Genomic DNA, 25,946 nt, shown 5'->3' on the forward strand with positions numbered 1-25,946 from the left:
GCTTGCAAAGTTTGGTCCCTATCGGAGCATGTTTGGGTATGATGGTTTGGGGATGACCCGGATTTTCCATGGCCTCTTCAGCACCAAGAGACTTTAAAAATCCGTACACCTGGCGCTAATTACTAAACATGCTCTAAACTTTGCAAGCATGTGGGGGTGGGCACCCCCCTCCCACATGCTTGCAAAGTTTGGTCCCCAGAGGAGCATTGGAAACAATCGTATGGGGAAGACCCGGATTTTCCATGGCCTCTTAGGCACCAAGAGACTTGAAAAATCCGCACGCCGGGCACTAATTTCTAACCCAAACATGCTTTGATTGTGACCAAACTTTGCAATCATATGGGGGTGCACCCCCCCCCCCCCCGGCGCATGCTTGCAAAATTTGGTCCCCCCATCGGAGCATCTTTGGGTATGATGGTATGCGGAAGACCCTGAATATCCAGGGCCTCTTAAGCACCAAGAGACTTAAAAAATCCGCAATGGGCACTAATTACTAAACCAAAAATGCTCCAATGACAACCAAACTAAGCATGTGGAGGTGGGTACCTCCCACATGCTTGCAAAGTTTGGTCTCCATCTGAGCATGTTTGGGTACGATGGTATGTGGTAGACCCGGATTGTCCATGGCCTCTTAAGCACCAAGAGACTTTAAAAATCCGCACCATGTGCTAATTACTAACCCAAGCATGCTCCGATCATGATGACAAAACTTTGCAAGCATTTGGGGGTTGGCCCTTCGGACATGCTTGCAAAGTTTGGTCCCCATCGTCGGGGCATATATTGGGTACGATGGTATGGAAAAGACCTTTATTTTCCATGGCCTCTTAAGCACCAAGAGACTTGAAAAATCCACACCGGGCGCTAATTGCTAACCCAAACATGCTCCGATTGTGACCAAACTTTGCAAGCATGAGGGGTGGGTTTCCTCACATGCTTTCAAAGTTTGGTCCCCATCGGAGCATGTTTGGGTATGATGGTATGGGGAAGACCCAGATTTTCCATGGCCTCTTAAGCACCAAGAGACTTGTAGAATCGGCATCGTGTGCTAATTACTAACCCAAACATTCTCCAATCATAACAAAACTTTGCAAGCATGTGGGGGTGGGCCCCCTCCCACATTTTTGCAAAGTTTGGTCCCCATAGGAGCATGTTTGGGTACGATGGTATGGGGAAGCCTTGGATTTTCCATGACCTCTTAAGCACCAAGAGACTTGAAAAATACGCATCGGGCGCTAATTACTAACCCAAAAATGCTCTGATTGTGAGTGACCAAACTTTGCAAGCATGTGGGGGTGGGTTCCCCCACATGCTTGCAAAGTTTAGTCCCCATCGGAGCATGTTTGGGTATGATGATATTGGGAAGACCCGGATTTTCCATGGCCTCTTAAGCACCAGGAGACTTTAAAAATCCACACTGGGCGCTAATTACTATACCAAACATGCTCCACTGGGATCATAGTTTGCAATTATGTGGTGGTGGGCCCTCCTCACATGCTTGCAAAGTTGTTTAGTCCCCATCGGAGCATGTTTGGGTAGGATGGTATGGGAAGACCCGGATTTTCCATGGCCTCTCAAGCACCAAGAGACTTGAAAAATCCACACTGGGCACTAATTACTAACCCAAACATGTTCTGATCATCATGACCAAATTTTGCAAGCATGTGGGGGTGGGCCCTCCCACATGCTTGCAAAGTTTCGTCCGAATAGGAGCATGTTTGGAAACGATGGTATGGGAAATACCGGGATTTTCCATGGCCTCTTAGACACTAAGAGACTATAAAAACCTGTACTAGGTGCTAGTTACTAACCAAAACATGCTCTGATTTTGACCTAACTTTGCAAGCATGTGGGGGTGGGTACCCCCCACATGCTTGCAAAGTTTGGTCCCTATCGGAGCATGTTTGGGTACGATGAGAGCTAATTACTAACGCAAACATGCTCCAATGGGGACCAGACTTTGCAAAAATGTGGGGGTGCCCCCCCAACATGCTTGCAAAAATGTGGGGGTGCCCCCCCCAACATGCTTGCAAAGTTTGGTCCCCATCAGAGCAGGTTTGGATACGATGGTGTGTAGAAGACCCGGATTTCTCGTGGCCTCTTAAGCACCAAGTGATTTGAAGGTTACTAACCCAAACATGCCCCGATCATGACCAAACTTTGCAAGCATGTGGGGGTGGGCCCCGCCACATGCTTGCAAAGTTTGGTCCCCATCGGAGCATGTTTGGGTACGATGGCATGTGGAACACCCGGATTTTCCATATCCTCTAAAGCTAGAGGACACTTTAAAAATCCGCACTGGGCGCTAATTACTAACCCAAACATGCTCCGATGGAGACCAAACTTTGTACGCATGTGTAAGCATGTGGGGGTGGGTCCCCCCTCCCCACAATGCTTGCAAAGTTTAGTCCCCATTGCGGCGCATGTTTGGGTACGATGGTGTGTGGCAGACCGGGATTCTCCATGGCCTCTTAAGCACCAAGAGACTTAAAGAATCCGCACCGGGCGCTAATTACTAACCCAAACATGCTCCAATCATGACCAAACATTGTAAGCATGTGAGGGTGGGCCCTCCACATGCTTGCCAAGTTTGGTCCCCATTGGAGCATGTTTGGGTACGATGGTATGGGAAGACCCGGATTTTCCATGGCCTCTCAAGCACCAAGAGACTTGAAAAATCCACACTGGGCGCTAATTGCTAACCCAAACATGTTCTGATCATGACCAAATTTTGCAAGCATGTGGGGGTGGGCCCCCCCTCCCCACATGCTTGCAAAGTTTGGTCCGAATAGGAGCGTGTTTGGAAATGATGGTATGGGAAAGACCAGGATTTTCTATGGCCTCTTAGGCACCAAGAGACTAAAAACCCGCACAGGCGCTAGTTACTAACCAAAACATGCTCCGATTTTTACCTAACTTTGCAAGCATGTGGGGGTGGGTATACCCCACATGCTTGAAAAGTTTGGTCCCTATCGGAGCATATTTGGGTACGATGAGCGCTAATTACTAATGCAAACATGCTCCGATGGGGACGAGACTTTGCAAAAATGTGGGGGTGCCCCCCCCCACATGCTTGCAAAGTTTGGTCCCCATCGAAGCATGTTTGGGTACGATGGTGTGTAGAAGACCCGGATTTCTCGTGGCCTCTTAAGCACCAAGTGACTTGAAGAATCCATACAGGGCGCTAATAACTGACCCAAACATGCTCCGATCATGACCAAACTTTGCAAGCATGTGGGGGTAGGCCCCCCCCACACGCTTGCAAAGTTTGGTTCCCATCGGAGCATGTTTGGGTACGATGGTATGGGGAAGACCCGGATTTTCCATGGTCTCTTAAGCAGCACGAACAAGAGACTTGAAAAATTCACACTGGTCACTAATTACTAAACCAAAAATGCTCTGATGAGTACCAAATTTTACAAGTATGTGGGGGTGGGCCCCCCCCACATGCTTGCAAAGTTTGGTCCCCATAGGAGCTTGTTTAGGTACGATGGTATGGGAAGGACCCTGATTTTCGATGGCCTCATAAACACCAAGAGACTTGAAAAATCCACACTGGGCGCTAATTACTAACCCCAACCTGCCCCGATCATGACCAAACTTTGCAAGCATGTGGGGGTAGGCCCGCCACATGCTTGCAAAGTTTGGTCCCCATCAGAGCATGTTTGGGTACGATGGCATGTGGAAGACCCGGATTTTCCATATCCTCAAGCATGAGAAGACTTTAAAAATCCACACTGGGCGCTAATTACTAACCCAAACATGCTCCGATGGGGACCAAACTTTGTAAGCATGTGGGGGTGGGCCCCCCTCCCCACAATGCTTGCAAAGTTTGGTCTCCATCGGCGCATGTTTGGGTACGATGGTGTGTGGCACACCAGGATTTTCCATGGCCTCTTAAGCATGAAGAGACTTAAAGAATCTGCACCATCGGGTGCTAATTACTAACCCAATTATGCTCCAATCATGACCAAACATTATAAGCATGTGAGGGTGGGCCCCCCACATGCTTGCAAAGTTTGGTCCCCATTGGAGCATGGTTGGGTACGATGGTATGGAGAAGACCCGGATTTTCCACGGCCTCTTAATTAAGCACCAACAAGAGACTTGAAAAATCTGTATTGGGCACTAATTACTAAACCAAACATGCTCCGATGAGTACCAAACTTTGCAAGTATGTGGGGGAGCCTAAGGTTTGGTCCCTATCGGAGCATGTTTGGGTACAATGGTATGGGGAAGACCCGGATTTTCCATGGCCTCTTAAGCACCAAGAGACTTGAAAAATCCACACTAGGCGCTAATTACTAAACCAAACATGTTCCGATGGGGGACCAAACTTTGCAAGTATGTGAGGGTGGATCTACCCCACATGCTTGCAAAGTCTGGTCCCCATCGGAGCATGTTTGGGTACGATGGTTTGGGGAAGACCCGGATTTTCCATGGCTTGTTAAACACCAAGAGACTTGAAAAATCCACACTGCACGCTAATTACTAACCCAAACATGCTCTGATGGGGACCAAAGTTTGCAAGCATGTGGGGGTGGGCTCCTCCACATGGTTGCAAAGTTTCGTCCCCATAGGAGCATAATTGAAAATAATAATATGGACAAGACCTAGATTTTCCATGGCCTCTTAGGCACCAACAGACTTGAAAAATCCGCACCGGGCGCTAATTACCCAAACATGCTCCGATCATGACCAACTCTGCAAGCATGTGAAGGTCACAAATCATCGTACCCAAACATGCTCCGATCATGAGATAAAACTTTGCAATCATGCGGGGGTGGGTCCTCCTCACATGATTGCAAAGTTTGATCCCCATCGCAGCATGTTTGGGTTCAATAGTATGGGGAAGACCCGGATTTTCCATGGCCTCTTAACCACCAAGAGACTTGAAAAATTTGCACACCGGGCACTCCCCACATGCTTGCAAAGTTTGGTCCCCATCCGAGCATGTTTGGGTACGTTGGTATGGGGAAGACCCGGATTTTCCATGGCCTCTTAAGCACCAAGAGACTTGAAAAATCTGAACCAGGCGCTTATTACTAACCCAAACATGCTCCTATCTCATGACCAAACTTTGCAAGCATGTGGGGGTGGGCCCTGCCACATGCTTGCAAAGTTTGGTCCCCATTGAAACATGTTTAGGTACGATGGTATGGGGAAGACCCAGATTTTCCATGGCCTCTTAAGCACCAAGAGACTTGAAAAATTCGCACCAGGCGCTAATTACTAACCCAAACATGCTCCGATCATGACCAAACTTTGCAAGCATGTGGGGGTGGGACCTCCCACATGCTTGCAAAGTTTGGTCCCCATAGGAGCATGTTCGAAAATGATGGTATAGGGAAGACTTGAATTTACCATGGCCTCTTAGCCAAGAGACCCGGATTTACCATGGCCTCTTAGGCACCAAACTTTGTAAGCATGTGGGGGTCACATACCATCGTACCCAAACATGCTCCGATCATGACAAAACTTTGCAAGCATGTGGGGGTGGACCCTCCCCACATGCTTACAAAGTTTGGTCCCCATCGGAGCATGTTTGGGTACGATGGTATGGGGAAGAACCGGATTCTCCATGGCCTCTTAAAAGCACCAAGAGACTTGAAAAATCCACACACCAGCTGCTAATTTTTAACCCAAACATGCTCCGATCATGACCAAAATTTGCAAGCATGTTCGGGTGGGCCCCCCCAAATATGCTCCGATCATGACCAAACTTTGCAAGCATGTTCGGGTGGGCCCCCCCCAAACATGCTCCCATCATGACCAAACTTTACAAGCATGCTCGGGTGGGCCTCGCCACGTGCTTGCAAAGTTTGGTTCCCATCGGAGCATGTTGGACCAGCATTTGCAAACATAAGGGGGTGCCCCCCCCACATGCTTGCAAAGTCTAGTCCCCCACAGAGCATGTTTGGGTACGATGGTGTGTGGAAGTCCCGGATTTTCGATGGCCTCTTAAGCACCAAGAGACTTGAGGAATCCACACCGGGCGCTAATTACTAACCCAAACATGCTCTATTCATGACCAAACTTTGAAAGCATGTGGGGGTGGGCCCCCCACATGCTTGCAAAGTTTGGTCCCCATTGGAGCATGTTTGGGTACGATGGTATGGAGAAGACCCGGATTTTTGACGGCCTCTTAAGCACCAACAAGAGACTTGAAAAATCCACACTGTGTACTAATTACTAAACCAAACATGCTCCGATGAGTACAAAACTTTGCAAGTATGTGGGGGTGGGCCCCCCCCACATATTTGCAAAGTTTGGTCCCTATCGGAGCATGTTTGGGTACGATGGTATGGGGAAGACCTAGATTTTCCATGGCCTCTTAAATACCAAAAGACTTGAAAAATCCACACTAGACGCTAATTACTAACCCAAACATGCTCCAATCATGATGACCAAACTTCACAAGCATGCGGGGGTGGGCCCCCTACATAATTGCAAAGTCTGGTCCCCATAGGAGCATCTTTGGAAATGATGGTATGAGGAACACCCGGATTTTCCATGGCCTCTTAGGCACCAAGAGACATGAAAAATCCGCATACTGGGCGCTAGTTACTAACCCAAACATGCTTTGATTGTGACCAAACTTTGCAAGCATGTGGGGGTGCGTTCCCCCACATTCTTGCAAAGTTTGGAGGATGTTCGGGTACGATGGTATGGGGAACACCCGGATTTTCCATGGCCTCTTAAGCACCAAGAGACTTGAAAAATCCGCACACCGGGCGCTAATTACTAACCCAAACATTCTCCTATGGGGACCAAACTTTGCAAGCATATGGAGGTGGGCACCCCCCCACACATGCTTCCAAAGTTTGGTCCCCATACAGGCATGTTTGGAAATGATCGTATGGGGAAGACCCGGATTTTCCATGGCCTCTTAGGCACTAAGAGACTTGAAAAATCCACACACCGGGCGCTACTTTCTAACCCAAACATGCTTTGATTGTGACCAAACTTTGCAAGCATGTGGGGATGCCCCCCCCTGTGTGCATGCTTGCAAAGTTTGGTCCCCATCGGAGCATGTTTGGGTACGATGGTATGGGGAAGACCAGGATTTTGCATGGCCTCTTAAGCACCAAGAGACTTGAAAAATCCACACCGCGCGCTAATTACTAACCCAATCATGCTCTAATCATGACCAAACTTTGCAAGCATGTGAGGGTGGGTCCCGCCACATGCTTGCAAAGTTTGGTCCCATCGTAGCATGTTTGGGTACAACGGTATGGGGAAGACCCGAATTTTCCATGGCCTCTTAAGCACCAAGAGACTTAAAAAATCAACACTGGGTGCTAATTACTAACCCAAACATGCTCCGATCATGACCAAACTTTGCAAGCATGTGGAGGTGCCCCCCCCACATGCTTGCAAAGTTTGGACCCCATAGGAGCATGCTTGGAAACGATAGTATGGAAAGACCCGGAGTTTCCCTTGCCTCTTAAGCACCAGGAGAGTTGAAAAATCCGCAGTGGCCTCTTAGTCACCAGGAGAGTTGAAAAATCCGCAGTGGCCTCTTAGTCACCAAGAGACTTTGAAAACCCGCACTGGGCGGCGTTAATTATTAACCCAAACATGCTCTGATTTTGACCTAACTTTGCAAGCATGTGGGGAAGGGTACCCAAACATGCTTTGATGGGGACCAAACTTTGTAAGCACATGGGGGTGGGACCCCTCACATGCTTTGATGGGGACCAAACTTTGCAAGCATATGGGGGTGGGACCCCCCCACATGCTTGCAAAGTTTGGTCCCCATCGGAGCATGTTTGGGTACGATGGTATATGGAAGACCCGGATTTTCCATGGCCTCTTAAGCACCAAGAGACTTTCAAAATCTGCACTAGGCGGCGCTAATTTACTAACCCAAACATGCTCTGATGGGGGGACAAAACTTTGCAAGCATGTGGAGGTGGGCCCCCCTCCACACGCTTGCAAAGTTTGGTCCCCATCGGGGAGCATGTTTGGGTACGATGGTGTGTGGAAGACCCGGATTTTCCATGGCCTCTTAAGCACCAAGAGACTTGAAATATCCGCACTGGGTGCTAATTACTAACCCAAACATGCTCTGATGGGGACCAAACTTTGCAAGGATGTGGGGGTGGGAGCCCCCACATGCTTGCAAAGTTTGGTCCCCATCGGAGCATGTTTGGGTACGATGGTATGTGGAAGACCCGGATTTTCTATGTGGCCTCTTAAGCACCAAGAGACTTGAAAACCCAACACTGGGCGCGCGCTAATTAGTAAACAAAACATGCTCCGATGAGTACCAAAGTTTGCAAGTATATGGGGTGGGCCTCCCCACATGCTTGCAAAGTTTGGTCCCCATCGGAGCATGCAAAGACCCGGATTTCGCATGGCCTTCTAAACACCATCAGAGCATGTTTGGGTACGATGGTATGGGGAAGACCCCGATTTTGCATGGCCTCTTAAGCACCAAGAGACGTGAAAAATCCACACTCGATGCGCTAATTACTAACCCAAACATGCTCCGATCATGTGACCAAACTTTGCAAGCATGTGGGGGTGGGCCCCCCCCACATGGTTGCAAAGTTTTCTTCCCATTGGAGCATGTTTGAAAACGATGGTATGGAGAAGACCCGGATTTTGCACGGCCTCTTAAGCACTAAGAGACTTGAAAAATCCACACCGCGCGCTAATTACTAACCCAATCATGCTCCAATCATGACCAAACTTTGCAAGCATGTGAGGGTGGGTCCCGCCACATGCTTGCAAAGTTTGGTCCCCATCGGAGTATGTTTGGGTATACGAAGGTATGGGGAAGACCCGAATTTTCCATGGCCTCTTAAGCGCCAAGAGACTTGAAAAATCAACACTGGGCGCTCTAATTACTAACCCCAACATGCTCCAATCATGACCAAACTTTGCAGGCATGTGAAGGTGGCCCCCCCACATGCATGCAAAGTTTGGTCCCCATAGGAGCATGTTTGGACATGATGGTATGGGGAAGACCCGGAGTTTCCATGGCCTCTTAAGCACCAAGAGAGTTGAAAAATCCGCAGTGGCCTCTTAGGCACCAAGAGACTTTAAAAACCCACACTGGGCGCTGATTACTAACCCAAACATGCTCTGATTTTGACCTAACTTTGCAAGCATGTGGGGAAGCGTACGACCCACATGCTTGCAAAGTTTGGTCCCCATCGGAGAATTTTCGGGTATGATGGTATGGGGAAGACCCGGATTTGTTGCCATGGCCTCTTAAGCACCAAGAGACTTAAAAAATTCGCACTGGGCGCTAATTACTAACCCAAACATGCTTTGATGGTGGTGGGGACCAAACTTTGCAAGAATATGGGGGTGGGACCCCCCCACATGCTTGCAAAGTTTGGTCCCCATCGGAGCATGTTTGGGTACGATGGTGTGTGGAAGACTCGGATTTTCCTCTTAAGCACCAAGAGACTTGAAGAATCCGCACCACCAGGCACTAATTACTAACCCAAACATGCTCCATTCATGACCAAACTTTGCAAGCATGTGGGGATGGGCTCCCCCACACACTTGCTTGCAAAGTTTGTTCCCCATCGGAGCATGTTTAGGTATGATGGTATGGGGAAGACCTAAATTTTCCATGGCCTCTTAAGCAGCAAGAGACTTGAAAAATCCGTACACCAGGCACTAGTTAACTATCCGAAACATGCTCCAATGGGGATCAAACTTTGCAAGCATGTGGGGGTGGGCACTCCCTTCCACATGCTTGCAAAGTTTGATCCCCATAGGAGCATGTTTGAAAATGATCGTACGAAACGATCATACGACGGGGAAAACCAGGATTTTCCATGGCCTTTTAGGCACCAAAAGACTTGAAAAATCTCCACACCGGGCGCTAATTTCTAACCCAAACATGCTTTGATTGTGACAAAACTTTCCAAGCATGTGGGGGTGGGCCCCGCCACATGCTTGCAAAGTTTGGTCCCCATCGGAGCATGTTTGGGTACGATGGTATGGGGAAGACCCGGATTTTGCATGGCCTCACCAAGAGACTTGAAAAATCGGTACACCAGGCACTAATTAACTAACCCAAACATGCTCCTATGGGGACCAAACTTTGCAAGCATGTGGGTGTGGGCACCCCCCTCCCACATGCTTTCAAAGTTTGGTCCCCATAGGAGCATGTTTTGAAAAGATTATACGACGGGGAAGACCCGGATGTTCCATGGCCTCTTAGGCACCAAGAGACTTGAAAAATCCGCACACCGGACGCTAATTTCTAACCCAAACATGCTTTGATTGTGACCAAACTTTCCAAGCATGTGCGTCGCCATATGCTTCCAAAGTTTGGTCCCCATCTGAGCATGTTTGGGTACGATTGTATGGGGAAGACCGGGATTTTCCATAGCCTCTTAAGCACCAAGAGACTTGAAAAATCCTCACCGGGCGCTAATTACTTACCCAAACATGCTCTGATCATGACCAAACTTTGCAAGCATGTGGGGGTGAACCCCCCCCATATTCTTGCAAAGTTTGGACCCCATAGGAGCATCTTTGGAAACGATGCTATGGGGAACACCTGTATTTCCCATGGCCTCTGAGGCACCAAGAGACTATAAAAATCCGCAGAGCAGGCACTAGTTACTAACCCAAACATGCTCCGATTTTGACCCATCTTTGCAAGCATGTGGAGGTGGGTACCCTTCACATGCTTGCAAAGTTTGGTCCCCATCAGAGCATGTTTGGGTACGCTGATATGGGGAAGACCCAGATTTTTCTTTTAAGCACCAAGAGACTTGAAATATCCGCAGCACTGGGCACTAATTACTAACCCAAACATGCTTCGATGGGGACCAAACTTTGCAAGCATGTGGGGGTGGGCCCCCCCCACATACTTGCAAAGTTTTATCCCCATCGAAGCATGTTTCGGTACGATGGTATTGAAGACCCAAATTTTTCATATCCTCGTAAGCACCAGGATACTTTAAAAATCCACACTAGGCACTAATTACTAACCCAAACATGCTCCGATGGGTACCAGACTTTGCAAGCATGTGGGGGTGCCCCCCCGCCACCACATGCTTGCAAAGTTTGGTCCCCATCGGAGCATGTTTGGGTACGTTGGTATGAGAAAAACTCAGATTTTCCAAGGCCCCTTACGCACCAAGAGACTTGAAAAATCTGAACCGGGCGCTAAGTACTAACCCAAACATGCTCCCTGCCACATGCTTGCAAAGTTTGGGTCCCATCGAAGCATGTTTCGGTACGATGGTATGGAGAAGACCCAGATTTTCCACGGCCTCTTAAGCACCAGATTTTCCATGGTATGGGGAAGACCCAGATTTTCCATGGCCTCTTAAGCACCAAGCGACTTGAAAAATCCGCATCGGGCATTAATTACTAACCCAAACATGCTCTGATCATGACTAAACTTTACAAGCATGTGGGAGTGGGCCCCTCCACATGCTTGCAAAGTTTGGTCCCCATAGGAGCATATTTGGAAATGATGGTATGGGAAAGACCCGGATTTTCCATCGCCTCTTAGGCACCAAGAGACTATAAAAATTTTCACTGGGTAGCACTAGTTACTAACCCAAACATGCTTCAATTTCGACCTGGCTTTGCAAGCATGTGGGGGGTGGGTACCCCCCACATGCTTGCAAAGTTTGGTCCCCACCAGAGCATGTTTGGGTACGCGGGTATGGGGAAGACCCAGATTTTCCATGGCCTCTTAAGCACCAAGAGACTTGAAAAATTCGCATTGGGCGTTAAATTCTAACCCAAAGATGCTCCGATAGGGATAAAACTTTGCAAGCATGTGGGGGTGGGACCCGCCCCACATGCTTACAAAGTTTGGTCCCCATCGGAGCATGTTTGGGTACGATGGTATGTGGAAGACACGGATTTTCTATATCCTCTTAAGCACAAGGAGACTTTTAAAATCCGCATTGGGCACTATTTACTAACCCAAACATGCTCTGATGGGGTCCAGAACTTTGCAAGCATGTGGGGGTGCACCCTGCCCCCACATGCTTGCAAAGTTTGGTCCCCATCGGAGCATGTTTGGGTACGATCGTGTGTGGAAGACCCGGATTTCCCATGGCCTCTTAAGTACCAAGAGACTTGAAGAATCCGCACCGAGCGCTAATTACTAACCCAAACATGCTCCGATCATGACCAAACTTTGCAAGCATGTGGCAGTGGGCCCCCCCACATGCTGGCAAAGTTTGGTCCCCATCGGAGCATGTTTGGGTACAATGGTATGGGAAAAACCCGGATTTTCCATGGCCTCTTAAGCACCAACAAGAGACTTAAAAAATTCGCATTGGGCGCTAATTACTAAACCAAATTTGCTCCGATGAGTACCAAACTTTGCAAGTATGTGGGGGTGGGCCTCCCCCACATGCTTGCAAAGTTTGGTCCCCATAGGAGCTTGTTTGGGTACGATGGTATGGGAAAGACCCGGATTTTTCATTGCCGCTTAAACACCAAGAGACTTGAAAACTCCACACTGGGCGCTAACTACTAACCCAAACATGCTCCAAACCTTGCAAGCGTGTGGGGGTGGGCCCCCCCACATGGTTGCAAAGTTTTCTCCCCATTGGAGCATGTTTGGAAACGATGGTATGGGGAACACCCGGATTTCCATGGCCTCTTAGGCACCAAAAGACATGAAAAATACGCACACCGGGCGCTAATTACTAACCCAAACATGCTACGATTGTGACCAAACTTTGCAAGCATGTGTGGGGGTTGGTTCCCCCACATGCTTGCAAAGTTCGGTTCCCATTGGGGCATGTTTAGGTATGATGGTATGTGGAAGACCCGGATTTTCCATGGCCTCTTAAGCACCAAGAGACTTGAAAAATCCGTACACCGGGCGCTAATTACTAACCCAAACATGCTTCGATGGGGACCAAACTTTGCAAGCATGTGGGGGTGGCACCCCCCTCTCCCACATGTTTGCAAAAATTGGTCCCCATAGGAGCATTTTTAGAAACGATCGTAGGGGGAAGACCCGGTATTTCCATGGGCTCTTAGGCACCAAGAGACTTGAAAAATCTGCACACCGGGCGCTAATTTCTAACCCAAACATGCTTTGATTGTGACCAACCGGCAAGCATGTGGGGGTGGGCCCCGCCACATGCTTGCAATGTTTGGTCCCCATAGGAGGATGTTTGGGTACGATGGTATAGGGAAGACCCGGATTTTCCATGGCCTCTTAAGCACCAAGAGACTTTAAAAATCCGCACCGGGTGCTAATTACTCACCCAAACATGCTTTGATCATGACCAAACTTTGCAAGCATGTGGGGGTGAACCCCCCCACATGCTTGCAAAGTTTGGTCCCCATAGGAGCATGTTTGGAAACGATGCTATGGAACCCCCCCACATGCTTGCAAAGTTTGGTCCCCATAGGAGCATGTTTGGAAACGATGCTATGGGGAACACCTGGATTTCCCATGGCCTCAGGCACCAAGAGACTATAAAAATCTGCACTAGAAACTAGTTACTAACCCAAACATGCTGTGATGTTAAGCGAACTTTGCAAGCATGTGGGGTGCGTACCCCCCCACATGCTTGCAAAGTTTGGTCCCCATCGGAGCATGTTTGGGTACGCGGGTATGGGGAAGACCCAGATTTTCCATGGCCTCTTAAGCACCAAGAGACTTGAAATATCCGCACAGGGCGCTAATTACTAACTCAAACATGCTCCGATGGGGGGGACCAAACTTTGCAAGGATGTGGGGTTGAGACCCCCCCACATGCTTGCAAAGTTTGTTCCTATCGGAGCATGTTTGGGTACGATGGTATGTGGAAGACCCGGATTTTTCATATCCTCTTAAGCACCAAGAGACTTTAAAAATCCGCACTGGGCGCTAATTACTAACCTAAATGTGCTCCGATGGGGACCGGACTTTGCAAGCTGCATGTGGGTGTTCCCCCCCCACATGCTTGCAAAGTCTGGTCCCCATCAGAGCATGTTTGGGTACGATGGTGTGTGGAAGTCCCGGATTTTCCATGGCCTCTTAAGCACCAAGAGACTGAAGAATCCGCACCGGGCGCTAATTACTAACTCAAACATGCTCCGTTCATGACCAAACTTTGCAAGCATGTGGGGGTGGGCCCCCCACATGCTTGCAAAGTTTGGTCCCCATTGGAGCATGTTTGGGTACGATGGTATAGAGAAGACCTGAATTTCCATGACCTCTTAAGCACCACAATAAGAGACTTGAAAAATTTGCACTGGGCACTAATTACTAAACCAAACATGCTCTGATGAGTACAAAACTTTGCAAGTATGTGGGGGTGCCCCCCCCCACATGCTTGCAAAGTTTGGTCTGCATCGGAGCATGTTTGGGTACGATGGTATGGGGAAGACCTAGATTTTCAATGGCCTCTTAAACACCAAAAGACTTGAAAAATCCACACACTGTGGGGGCGCTAATTACTAAGCCAAACATGCTCCAATCATGACCAAACTTCACAAGCATGTGGGGATTATTGAGATTCAAGCTTGATGTCAGCGTCGTGTGCCAGCTGTGCTATGTGCTGGCATGTTAGGTAGCAGCATGTGTGAGACATAAATGACCGCGTCCAGCTGGTCATAGTGTGTGGACATTAGCTAGGGTTAGCTGAGTGTGGACACAACTCAAAGTGTGTCTTGTGTATTATGGATTATGGCTTTATGCATTGTGTGAGAAGGGATATGGCTTCCCTCTATGGTTAGGGTTTGCAATATACATTAGGGTTTGCTCCTGTGTGTGTCTCTCCTCTCCCTCTACCTGTTTTTCATCATGGTATCAGAGCCTGGTGCTCTCTATTAGGGTTTATGAGTGAGTGAGAGAAGAGGGAGAAGAAGCTGTGAAGCTTGCCATTGAAGCTGTGAAGCTTGGAGCACACCGATTTCTATCAGATCTGAGAGCTTGGCCTACCGGGTAAGGTCTACTAAACACCCTTGAGCAGATTGCAGGTGATTCAGGCACAAACAAAGCAAATTAGGGTTGCCCAAAGCAAAAGAAAATTTTGGTTTTTTGCAAGCTTTCCATTGAAGCTTGGAAGCGGTGATGTATGGTGAAAATAGATGCAATCTGGCAAAGAAACATGTATGTGACAAGGGAGCAAAATGTGAAGTTGCGGGTGAAGAATTTAATGATCCATCTATGTACAGAAAGATGGTCGGTAGTCTCATTTACATGACTATTACATGCCCGGATTTGAGTTATGCTGTGGGGCTAGTAAGCCAATTTATGCAGAGCCCAGAAAACCTCATGTGGATGTAGTGAGACGCATTATGCGATATGTAAAGACCACTGCACATTATGGTCTTCTTTATGAGCATGGTAAAGGCTTGGATATACATGGCTACACTGACGCAGATTGGGCAGGTAGGTAGCTCGTATGACAGGAGGTCTACTAGTGGTTATGCCTTTACACTTGGAAGTGCCGTGGTGAGTTGGAGTAGCAAGAAGCAACCTACTATTGCTTTATCTAGTACAGAGGCTGAATACAGGGGTGCAGCCATTGAGAGCCTTGATAGCCCAAGCTCATCTACATACATCATGAGCTTGAGAGGGACTGCTGAGATTCAAGCTCGATGTCAGCGTGTGCCAGCTGTGCTATGTGCTGGCATGTTAGGTAGCAGCATGTGTGAGACATAAATGACCACGTCCAGCTGGTCATATTGTGTGGACATTAGCTAGGGTTAGCTGAGTGTGGACACAACTCATAGTGTGTCTTGTGTATTATGGATTATGGCTTTATGCATTGTGTGAGAAGAGAGATGGCTTCCCTCTCTGGTTAGGGTTTGCAATATACATTAGGGTTTGCTCCTGTATGTGTCTCTCCTCTCCCTTTACCTGTTTTTCATCAGGGGTGGGCCCCCCCATATGGTTGCAAAGTTTGGTCCCCATAGGAGCATCTTTGGAAATGATGGTATGGGGAACACCCGGATTTTCCATGGCCTCTTAGGCACCAAGAGACATGAAAAATCTGCGAACCGTGCGCTAATTACTAACCCAAACATGCTCTAATTATGACCAAACTTTGCAAGCATGTAGGGGTGGGTTCCCCCACATGCTTGCAAAGTTTGGAGGATGTTTAAATATACGATGGTATGGGGAACACCCGGATTGTCCATGGCCTCTTAAGCACCAAGAGACTACTTGAAAAATCTTCACCGGGCACTAATTACTAATCCAAACATGCTTCGATGGGGACCAAACTTTGCAAGCATATGGAGGAGGGCACCCCCCCCACATGCTTCCAAAGTTTGGTCCCCATACAAGCATGTTTGGTCCCCATACAAGTTTGGTCCCCATACAAGCATGTTTGGAAACGATCGTATGGAGAAGACCCGGATTTTACATGGCCTCTTAGGCACCAAGAGACTTGAAAAATTCACACACCGATCGCTAATTTCTAACCCAAACATGCTTTGATTGTGACCAAAATTTGCAAGAATGTGGGGATGCCCCCTCTCCCCCCCCCGCGCCCCGCATGCTTGCAAAGTTTGGTCCCCATCGGAGAGCATGTTTGGGTACGACAGTATGGGGAAGACCCTGATTTTGCATGGCCTCTTAAGAACCAAGAGACTTGAAAAATCCGCACTGCGCGCTATAGTTACTAACCCAATCCTACTCCAATCATGACCAAACTTTGCAAGCATGTGAGGGTGGGTCCCGCCACATGCTTGCAAAGTTTGGTCCACATCGTAGCATGTTTGGGTACGACGGTATGGGGAAGACCCAAATTGTCCATGGGGCCTCTTAAGCACCAAAAGACTTGAAAAATCAACACTGGGCGCTAATTACTAACCCAAACATGCTCCGATCATGACCAAACTTTGCAAGCATGTGGAGGTGCCCCCCCCACATGCTTGCAAAGTTTGGACCCCATAGGAGCATGTTTGGAAACAATGGTATGGGGAAGGCCTGGAGTTTCCATGGCCTCTTAAGCACCAAGAGAGTTGAAAAATCCGCATTGGCCTCTTAGGCACCAAGAGACTTTAAAGACCCGACTAGGCACTAATTACTAACCCAAACATGCTTTGATTTTGACCTAACTTTGCAAGCATGTGGGGAAGGGTACCCCCCACATGCTTGCAAAGTTCGAGCATGTTTGGGTACGATGGTATGGGAAAGACCCGGATTTGCCATGGCCTCTAAAGCACCAAGAGACTTGAAGAATCCGCGGTGCTAATTAACCCTGGGCCCTCCCACATGCTTGCAAATTTTCCATGGCCTCTTAAACACCAACACTTGAAAAATCCACACAAGGTGCTAATTATTAACCAAAACATGCTCCAAACCTTGCAAGCGTGTGGGGTGGGCCCCCCACATGGTTGCAAAGTTTTCTCACCATTGGAGCATGTTTGGAAACGATGGTATGGGGAACACCCGGATTTCCATGGCCTCACGCACACCGGGCGCTAATTACTAACCCAAACATGCTCGGATTTTGATTAAACTTTGCAAGCATGTGGGGACTGGTTCCCCCACATGCTTGCAAAGTTTGGAGGCCACTAGAGCATGTTTAGGAATGATGGTATGTGGAAGACCCGGATTTTCCATGGCCTCTTAAGCACCACGAGACTTGAAAAATCCGTACACCGGGCACTAATTACTACCCCAAACATGCTCCGATGGGGACCAAACTTTGCAAGCATGTAGGGGTGGGCACCCCCTCCCACATGTTTGTAAAGTTTGGTCCCCATAGGAGTGTTGAGATATCGAGCTCTAGTGAGGCGGTGGACACTGATGACCCGCCTGGGGGATAGGCCCCACACTTACACCACTGGCATGGTTGGTGAGATCTTGGGTGATATGCGACCAGTGGGATGACAGGCTGTGTGACAGCCATTCTAGAGACTGGCATAGTTATAGCGCCAGCTCATTTAGTCGGGTTCACACTATAGAGAACCCGTGTATGTATTGGTTGAGTACCTTTCATATTAGTGTGTACTCTTATTCTTGTATATGGAGTGTTGAGTGTTGAGTAGAGAAGAAGAAGATTTTCAGCCTCTCACCTTGTGTGTTCTCTATTAGGGTTTGTGAGTGTGTGTGTGTGCTTGCAAGAGCTCAAGCTCTCCTCCCCCCTGCATCTTTTCATGGTATCAGAGCCTGGTTCGTGCTAAGGGCTGAGCTGCAAGCAAGAGAACCACAGGAAGCGGTACGAGGGTAAGAGCTTCAACTACTCTTCCCTATTGTGTTGGTGACTACACCCTTGTCGGGAGCTCTACGGGAGGCACTGGCAAACGATCTCCGATTGAGGAGCTTTCTTCGCGGGAGTGAAGCTATAGGGCAACTATACAGTCCTTTGGACTGAGTCCTTTGGACTGAACTTTTCGAGCCGAAAACGCGTTTCGGGCGCGTTTGGACCTCCGTTTTTCAGAAAGCAGGCGATTTCGAGCACTGCGGGTAAGTCATCAATTCTCTGCAGAACTCTATTTTAAGAACTGCAGGAAGACAGATTGACTGTGCAGACATTGTGGGTGCTGCAAAGAGGTCTACAGTTGCCATTGGGTGTATGTATGTGCATTGAAGTCACTGGTTGTGACATTTGAGAGTACTACAGTACCGCTGCAGAAAATACAGCATTTGTGCAGAAAAAAACCAGAGTGCAGTTTCTGGTGAAATTGTGTGTTTGGCAAGATGTCTAATGATGGCATAACACAGATTGTGGCTGAGAAGCTGGATAAGAATAACTTCCATGCTTGGAGGTTCAGGTTGACGAATTTCCTAATGGGAAAAGGCTATTGGGACTACATAGAAGGTGAACATGAAGAGGCACCGGAGATACCGGATATAAATCCGACTGCTGCAGATGTGAAAGAGTTTAAAGACTGGAACCAAGGAGCCAGGAAGGTTATGTATTGGCTATCCATTAGTATACAGGACACCATGATTGGGCACATTCAGGATGCCAAGTCCCCCAAGGAGGCGTGGGACACCTTGGTAAAGCTGTATGAAACAAATACCAAGGCACGTAAGATACAGTTGAAGAATGAACTTCATACTGTGGAGAAAAAGAGCATGTCTGTGAATGACTATGCGTTGAAGATAAAGGGTATTGTGGAATCCCTTGCATCTATTGGTGTGTCAGTAGATGATGATGACAAGGTGGAAGTCTGTCTACGTGGTCTCGGGCCACAATACAAGGCGTTCAAGACGTCTATTCAGACTCGGGAAAACATTCCCAACTTTACAGATTTGGTGTCTATGCTGATTATCGAAGAGAAGAGCTTGGGTGAAGACCAACAGTCTTCACAAAGTAAAAACAGTTCAGAGCAACAGGCCTTCTACACAAGTTCAGGAAGAGGACGAGGTAGAGGAGGCCGTGGACGCGGTCAAGGAGGTGGCCGAATAGGTAATTAGAATTATGGCCAGCAGCAGCAGCAACAACAACAGTCCCAGAATCAACAACAACAACAACACGCAGGTGGAAGAGGCAAATTCAGAGGCAGGGGGAGCCAAAGAGGCCGTGGAAATTGGCAAAGGCAATATAATGATGCACGTGAATGTTATTATTGTGGTAAGCCTGGACATGTGCAGACAGAATGTTATAAGAAGCAAGCTGACATGCAAAATGGGAAAGTGCAGCAAAACAACTATGCATCCTCAAGCAGAAATAATGAGGATAATGAAAGGTTGTTTGTTATGCAGCATGTCGTGAATGCCATGTCTGAAAATGTGGATGCAGTACAAAAAGATAATGTATGGTATGTGGATTCAGGCGCTTCGAACCACATGACAAGTCATGGGGAGTGGTTCAAGGAGATGAAAAACCCGAAAAGACCAGGTTTTGTGGAAACAGGGGATGACACGGCTCATCCAATTGCCCACGTTGGAGATGTGCCATTATCTATGCAGGATGGCAAAGTGAAGTACCTTGCAGATGTACTTCATGTACCGAACATAACAAAGAATCTGGTTTCAGTTGGCCAGATGATTGAGCAGGGTTTGCAGGTTCGGTTTAACCCTGATGGGTGTTATGTTGAAGATTTCAAAGACAAGTGCAGGTTGGTTGCAAAAGGCAACAGAGTGGGCAGAATGTTTACGTTGAATGTAGACATGCCTGAAATGAGTGCTGCGATGTTTGCAAATGGTTCAGGAGTTGTTGCAGACACAGACATATGGCATAAAAGAATTGGACATGTAAATGTGCAGAGATTGAAGTCTATGCAGACAAAAGGAATTGTGACAGGGCTGCCAAAATTTAAAGTGGAAGGTATGCAGAAAATATGTGAAGCATGCCAATTTGGGAAGCAAACAAAGCATGTGTTTCCACGTAACAGATATGTGAGCAGAAATGCACTAGATGTTGTGCATTCAGATGTATGGGGTCCTACGAAGACCGTGTCTATGGGAGGCTGCAGGTACTATGTCACTTTCATTGATGACCACACAAGGAAAGTGTGGGTATATTTCATGAAGGAGAAGAGTGAGGTATTCACTCACTTCCAGAATTTCAGATTTTTGGTTGAAAAGCAAACAGGGAAATATGTAAAGTGCCTAAGGTCAGATGGAGGGGGAGAGTACTTCTCCAATGAGTTCTCTGAATTCTTGAAGAAGAATGGTATTCGGAGACAGTTCACATGTAGATATTCTCCGCAGCAAAATGGAGTTGCTGAGCGGAAAAACAGGCACATTGCTGAGATTGCGCGAGCATTGATGGAAGAGAAGAAAATGCCGCATTGCTATTGGGCTGAGGCTGTTTCTACAGCAGTATACATCATGAACAGGACTCCAACTGCAGCCATACATGATGTAACTCCAGAGGAGAGGTTTACTGGCAGAAAACCAGATTTGTCTCATCTGAAAGTTTTTGGATGCATTGCATATGTGCATGTACCAGATGAGCTGAGAACTAAGCTGGATCCGAAAGCTGAAAAATGTGTGTTTATTGGATATTCCCTTGAGCAAAAGGGATACAGGTGTTATAACCCTGCTACACGTGAGTTGAGGGTAAGCAGGGATGTTGTCTTTGATGAGATGAGCATTTGGTATGCTGCTGAAAAAGAAGCTATTGGGGCTGATTTGAGTGGAAGTGTGGTTGCACAGAATGCAGGTCAGCAATCACAGTCTTTGAGTGGACCAGGAGAGTCCTCATCTAGTGGGTCTGTTGATAGACCATGGAGTGGCAGGTTGCGTCATAGTACCAGTCCTGCAAATGTGATTAGTACATCACGTAAAGGAAAAGAGAAAGTGGTTGAGCCCCTTGGTATGCCTGACATTTCTGCAGGGCATTCTCATGTTGATGGAGAGTCTAGTGGCTCAGATATGAGTCTTGATGAGGAGCTTGGGATCCCAGCTATGAGAACACCTGGTGTAAAGAAGGCTATGGAAGCCATGAATGAAAAGCTGCGAAGATCAGGGAGAGTGAAGAACCCTGTGCAGAGATTTACATATGATGGTTATGTGGCACATCACTATGCATATATGGCAAAGGTTGTGCAGGTTGTTGAGCCCACATGCATTGATGAGGCTGTTGGAAATGTGCATTGGGAGAAAGCTATGGATGAGGAGATGGATGCACTATATGGAAATGAAACTTGGGATTTAGTGCAATTGCCAGAAGGCAAGAAAGCCATTGGATGCAAGTGGGTGTACAAAGTTAAACATAACAGTGATGGAAGCATAAACAGGTACAAGGCTAGATTGGTAGCCAAAGGATATGCGCAGACATATGGGATTGATTATGAGGAAACTTTCAGCCCAGTTGCCAAGATGGCAACGGTGAGAGTTGTGATAGCAGTGGCTGCGTCAAAGCAATGGTCTTTACATCAGATGGATGTAAAGAATGCATTCTTGCATGGGGATTTGCAAGAAGAGGTGTATATGTTGCAGCCACCTGGATATGAGGATGTGGGTCACCCCGAGCATGTTTGCAGGTTGAAGAAAGCCTTGTATGGCTTAAAGCAAGCACCAAGAGCATGGTCTGACAAGATTTCTGAATATCTTGTCACTATTGGCTTTCATGTAGCCAATGCAGATTTCTCATTGTATGTGAGACATGGTGATAGAGGAGTTGTGCTTGTTGTCATCTATGTAGATGACTTGATCATTACGGGGGACCATGATGCAGAGATCTTTGATGTAAAGATCTTGCTAAGACAGAAGTTTGAGATGAAGGATCTGGGGGAGCTCAGATATTTCTTAGGCATTGAGGTGATTAGGTCACCACATGGTATTGGGTTACTGCAGAGACAGTATGGCTTGGACATGTTGTCCAAGTATGGTATGACAGGCTGTAAGCCTATTTCTGTGCCATTGGATCAGAATGGCAAGTTGAGTGCAGATTCAGGAGAGATCTTGGAGGATCCTACTATGTATAGACGCATAGTAGGAAGTTTGATCTACATGACGATCACCAGACCAGATTTGAGCTATGCTGTTGGGTTGGTGAGTCAGTTTATGCAGGTTCCACGGAAACCGCATTTGGATGCAGTGAGACGCATACTGAGGTATGTGAGGTCTAGTTTGCATTGTGGACTATTCTATGAGACTGGGACAGAGATATGTGTACATGGGTACACAGATGCTGATTGGGCTGGTAGTATCTCAGATAGGAGATCTACTAGTGGCTTCATGTTTTCTTTGGGGAGTGCTGCTGTGACTTGGAGCAGCAAGAAGCAGCCTACGGTTGCTCTATCGAGTACAGAGGCCGAGTACAGAGGAGCTGCTATGGCAGCATGTGAGGTAGCTTGGTTGAGAAAGCTACTTGCAGATTTGGGTCTATCAGTGGATAGACAAGTTGTCATTTTCTGTGACAACATTAGCAGTATACAGTTGGCCAGGAACCCAGTCTTTCATGCTCGTACGAAGCACATAGAGGTCCACTACCACTTCGTCAGAGAGAAGGTCTTGGCAGGAGACCTTGACCTTGTTTATGTCAGCACAGAGGATCAGGTAGCTGACATCTTCACCAAAGCATTGGGTACAGAGAAGCTCCGCAGATTCAGGGCTTCACTTGGTGTACATGAGATGGAGTTGAGCTCGAGGGGGAGTGTTGAGATATCGAGCTCTAGTGAGGCGGTGGACACTGATGACCCGCCTGGGGGATAGGCCCCACACTTACACCACTGGCATGGTTGGTGAGATCTTGGGTGATATGCGACCAGTGGGATGACAGGCTGTGTGACAGCCGTTCTAGAGACTGGCATAGTTATAGCGCCAGCTCATTTAGTCGGGTTCACACTATAGAGAACCCGTGTATGTATTGGTTGAGTACCTTTCATATTAGTGTGTACTCTTATTCTTGTATATGGAGTGTTGAGTGTTGAGTAGAGAAGAAGAAGATTTTCAGCCTCTCACCTTGTGTGTTCTCTATTAGGGTTTGTGAGTGTGTGTGTGTGCTTGCAAGAGCTCAAGCTCTCCTCCCCCCTGCATCTTTTCAAGGAGCATGTTTGAAAATGATCGTAGGGGATGCTTGCAAAGTTTTGTCCCCATCGCAGCATCTTTGGGTTAGTAATTAGTGCCCAGTGCAAATTTTTCAAGTCTCTTGGTACTTAAGAGGCCATGGAAAATCCGGGTCTTTCCCATACCATCGTACCCAAACATGCTTCGATGGGGACCAAACTTTGCAAGCATGTGGGGGGTACCCACCCACGCATGCTTGTAAAGTTAAGTCAAAATCGGAGCATGTTTGGGTTAGTAACTAGTGCTCAGTGTGGATTTTTATAGTCTCTTGGTGCCTAAGAGAGGCGATGGAAAATCCGGGTCTTCCCCATACCATCATTTCCAAACATGCTCCTATGGGGACCAAAATTTGCAAGCATGTGGAGGGGCCCACCCCCACATTCTTGCAAACTTTGGTCATGATCGGAGCATGTTTGGGTTAGTAATTACTGCCCGATGCGGATTTTTCAAGTCACTTGGGTGCTTAAGAGGCCATAGAAAATCTGGGTATTCCCCATACCACCCAAACATGCTCCGATGGGACCAAACTTTGCAAGCATGTGGCGGGGACCACCCCCACATGCTTGCAAAGTTTGGTCATGATAGGAGCATGTTTGGGTTAGTAATTAGCACCCGGTTCAGATTTTTCAAGTCTCTTGGTGCCTAAGAGGCCTTGGAAAATCCGAGTCTTCCCCATACCAACGTTTCCAAACATGCTCTGATGGGGATCAAACTTTGCAAGCATGTGGCAGGGCCAACCCGAACATGCTTGCAAAGTCTGGTCCCCATCGGAGCATGTTTAGGTTAGTAATTAGTACCCAGTGCGGATTTTTAAAGTCTCTTGGTGCTTACGAGGATATGAAAAATTCGGGTCTTCCAATACCATCGTACCCAAACATGCTCCGATGGGGACCAAACTTTGCAAGCATGTGGGGGTCCCACTCCCACATGCTTGCAAAGTTTGGTCCCCATCGGAGCATGTTTGGGTTAGTAATTAGTGCCCAGTGTGGATATTTCAAGTCTCTTGGTGCTTAAGAGGCCATGAAAAATTTGGGTCTTCCCCATACCATCGTACCCAAACATGCTCCGATGGGGACCAAACTATATAAATCCACAGCAGGCACTAGTAGTTACTAACCCAAACATGCTTTGATTTTGACCAAACTTTGCAAGCATGTGGGGGGTACCCACCTCCACATGCTTGCAAAGCTCCGTCAAAATCAGAGCATGTTTGGGTTAGTAACTAGTGCCTGCCTGCAGATTTTTATAGTCTCTTGGTGCCCAGGAGGCCATGGGAAATACAGGTGTTCCCCATAGCATCGTTTCCAAACATGCTCCTATGGGGACCAAACTTTGCAAGCATGTGGGGGGGTTCAACCCCACATGCTTGCAAAGTTGGGTCATGATCGAAGCATATTTGGTTAAGTAATTAGCGCTCGGTGCAGATTTTTCAAGTCTGTTCGTGCTTAAGACGCCATGGAAAATTCGAGTCTTCCCCATACCATCGTACCCAAACATGCTTCGATGGGGACCAAACTTTGCAAGCATGTGACGAGGCCCACCCCCACATTCTTGGAAAGTTTGGTCACAATCAATGCATGTTTGGGTTAGAAATTAGCGCCTGGTTTGCGGATTTTTCAGGTCTCTTGGTGCCTAAGCGACCATGGAAAATCCGGGTCTTCCCCATCGTACGATCGTTTCCAAACTTGCTCCTATGGGGACAAAACTTTGCAAGCATGTGGGAGGGGGGTGCCCACCCCCACATGCTTGCAATGTTTGATCCCCATTGGAGCATGTTTGGGTTAGTTAATTAGTGCGCGGCGTATGGATTTTTCAAGTCTCTTGGTGCTTAAGAGGCCATGGAAAATCCGGGTCTTCCCCATACCATCGTACCCAAACATGCTCCGATGGGAACCAAACTTTGCAAGCATGTGGCAGGGCCCACCCCCATATGCTTGGAAAGTTTGGCCATATTCAAAGCATGTTTGGGTTAGAAATTAGCGCCCGACGTCTGGATTTTTCAAGTCTCTTGGTGCCTAGGAGGCCATGGAAAATATGGGTCTTCCCTATCGTACGATCGTTTCCAAACATGCTCCTATGGGGACCAAACTTTGCAAGCATGTGGGAGGGGGGGTGCCTACCCCCATATGCTTGCAAAGTTTGGTTCCCATCAGAGCGTGTTTGGTTAGTTAATTAGTGCCCGACGTACGGATTTTTCAAGTCGCTTGGTGCTCAAGAGGCCATGGAAAATCCGGGTCATCCCCATACCATCATACCTAAACATGCTCGAATGGGAACCAGGCTTTGCATGCATGTGGGGAAACCCACCCGCACATGCTTGCAAAGTTTGGTCATGATCGGAGAGCATGTTTGGGTTAGTGCGCCCAGTGTGGATTTTTCAAGTCTCTTGGTGTTTAAGAAGCCAAGGAAAATCCGGGTCTTTCCCATACCATCCTACCAAAACAAGCTCCTATGGGGACCAAACTTTGCAAGCATTGTTACCATATTATAGTAGTGATGTGTATGAACACACTTAGGACCGCCGGGGCACTTTTTCCCTCACTAGGAGGTTTTTTCCCCCGTGCATTGTATATACGCC

This window comes from Cibotium barometz, chromosome 23 (assembly GCF_041138505.1).
Source record: "Cibotium barometz isolate CiBa-2024 chromosome 23, ASM4113850v1, whole genome shotgun sequence".
In the NCBI taxonomy this organism is placed as follows: domain Eukaryota; kingdom Viridiplantae; phylum Streptophyta; class Polypodiopsida; order Cyatheales; family Cibotiaceae; genus Cibotium; species Cibotium barometz.